Raw genomic sequence first — 2233 nt, forward strand, 5'->3', positions numbered from 1 at the left:
TAAACTAAAGAGGAGAGAATCCTCTGGCTATTTGTGAACTCTTAGTTTTCTTAATTGCATTCCTAATAATTTTCTAATACAAATGTATTATACTTAATAGGAACATGTACATTTATAATTACAACTTAGGATCAACACATGACAATCCTTTAGAGGTCAACCTAAATCCAACTGTAAAATACATATATATTTTACAACTAGTTGTGAAACTTCATACCTATAGAAAAGAATTCAAATGATACAGAAAAACAAAATAAGCAATAATGACAGAGTAAAGGAAAGTTTATTGATACATACATTATTTCAATATTTAAAAGTCTATTACAACTTAGTTTAGGATGCAGTAACTTATGCACCCAGGTGATTCTATACACCCTTAAAGCTCAGGTAAATCTGAGATGAACATTTGTCTCTGGTGTTAGGTACCTTCAGCAACTGGGAGTCCCGTGTATAGCATTCTCACGAACTTGGCCCAAATTAGTTTCCACAGGACCCTTGAGGGAAGCTGGATGGAGACCAGGTCAAGGGCTGGAATCCATCTGAAACTATGCAGAGTTTGTTGTCAACTAGAGAATTTCCTCCTGAAGTAACCAGGGCTTTCAGGTAGAAATAGTGACATTTCAAACTACAAAGTAAAGAAGTTTGTTGGAAATGGGGAATTAGGACATAGCTGTGAGGGGTGTCCTTTGCTTGAGGGAAGGATCTTACTGTTCCCCTTAGGTAATAAGTGATGAACTGGCATTTTGTGTTTCTTTGAAGCACCCCAAAGAGCTCCTCAATGCAAAATAATTAGAAGGCACTTTCTATTGGAAAACAAATGTGTTTTTTTGGCAGCTTAAGTCTGATGTGTATTTAATGTCTTCCTGGTGAGAAGCTGACTTTGTAGGACAAAGGGCTTCCTGACTGCCTAGCCAGGGATTCACAGAGCTCAACATTTACTCAGTGTCCCTGTATTAATTAAGGTGGAAGAGGATCTATGCTGATTATCTACAATTTAACAAGATGGGGTCCTTTACTTTATGGAGGTTTTGCCAATATTAAAACATTCTGGTGAGCAAAGTATCATTCACTACTAAATGTTATCATTCAATACTAATCAAATAAAAAGTTTTGTTATTGGAGTCCAGAGGAGAATTCAAACCTAGTCTTCCCAATCTCTTTTCCTTATTTAGCATAATAAGTCAGTTTATCAAGTCTATAGACCTTAGAAAGCCATCTCCTACCATACCAAGTTGCTTTGTTTCATTTACCACACCTAAATCAAGCAGCTATTGGCCTGTTTTTTTCTTCCTTGTTTCACTGTGCTAATGCTTTGTAAAGATTTACCTCTTTATGTAGATCTGGGGCAAATCAACCCTCCTTACCTTAAACTCTTAAGAGTTTAGTATGGCATCAGAAACTTTCTAGTATGTGGATAAAGTTCACACACTGCATATTGATTTTATTGTTTTTGTTTCCATTTTTCTGACTTTCCTTTCAAAGGGAGGAATGATTACGAAATAATCACCAGCATAAAATCTACATTCCTGATATTGGGACTTAAATCTTTTAACTGTTTCTGTTTCCTCACCATTAAATCTGTTATAGGGATAGAACCCACCTCTAAAATAGATGAAATGAATCCATATGCTGGAAACACACAGAACCGTGTCTTACACAGTAAACATGCAACACACCATCTCTCTTGAGCAGCCTGTTCTGATTTCTAAACCCACACTGCTTAACTGGGTTTTTCTCATAGCAAGGTGACTAAAGATACAAGGGATGGCAGCAGAGAGAAGTGAAGTAACTAACTAGGCCCAGGCCACACAACTAGGGAGTGTGAGAACTGAGGGGCAGATTGGCAAGTAAATGAAAAGGATCCCAAGCCTCATATGAAGTAATTTTGACCTAAAACCCCCAAGTTCTTCCACATACGTGAAATGCTAGGCTGAAAGAACATGGTCCTCACAGATGACCCAGACTAGGAGGACACTTTGAAGCCAGGCTTCCCCCCAGTCTGATGATTCTCAGCTCAGACTTTACAATCACGTTGTTTAAAAAATGCCTCAGAATTCTAATATGTGTTTGTCAAGGTGGTTCCTGGTTTTTCTTGCCTTCACCAAGTGCCAAGATTCTCAAAGATTTTCCTTTTCAGAATGGCTGCTGGGGCAAGGTGGGGAAGTAGAGGTTGCCACAAGAACACAGGGCATCTGGAAAGATGTATCCACAGGAATCAGATTCTGCTTGGATT

General features: G+C 38.2%; 1 protein-coding gene across 2 annotated transcripts in view; it reads right to left on the bottom strand.

The window, feature by feature from the left end:
* Positions 1 to 332: 332 nt before the first annotated feature.
* LOC104861516 (histone H2A type 1) overlaps positions 333 to 2233 on the bottom strand; it is a 3332-nt gene continuing 1431 nt past the window's right edge. Inside the window, exon 2 of one of the 2 annotated variants that reach the window (XM_010622998.3) lies at positions 333 to 2222. The gene's annotated coding sequence lies outside the window, so the exon portion shown is untranslated. Of the gene's footprint in view, positions 2226 to 2233 lie in introns of both variants that reach the window. The other variant, XM_010622999.3, reaches the window with a different exon arrangement.

This window comes from Fukomys damarensis, unplaced genomic scaffold (assembly GCF_012274545.1).
Source record: "Fukomys damarensis isolate Sample0158 unplaced genomic scaffold, DMR_v1.0_HiC HiC_scaffold_10, whole genome shotgun sequence".
Lineage (NCBI taxonomy): Eukaryota > Metazoa > Chordata > Mammalia > Rodentia > Bathyergidae > Fukomys > Fukomys damarensis.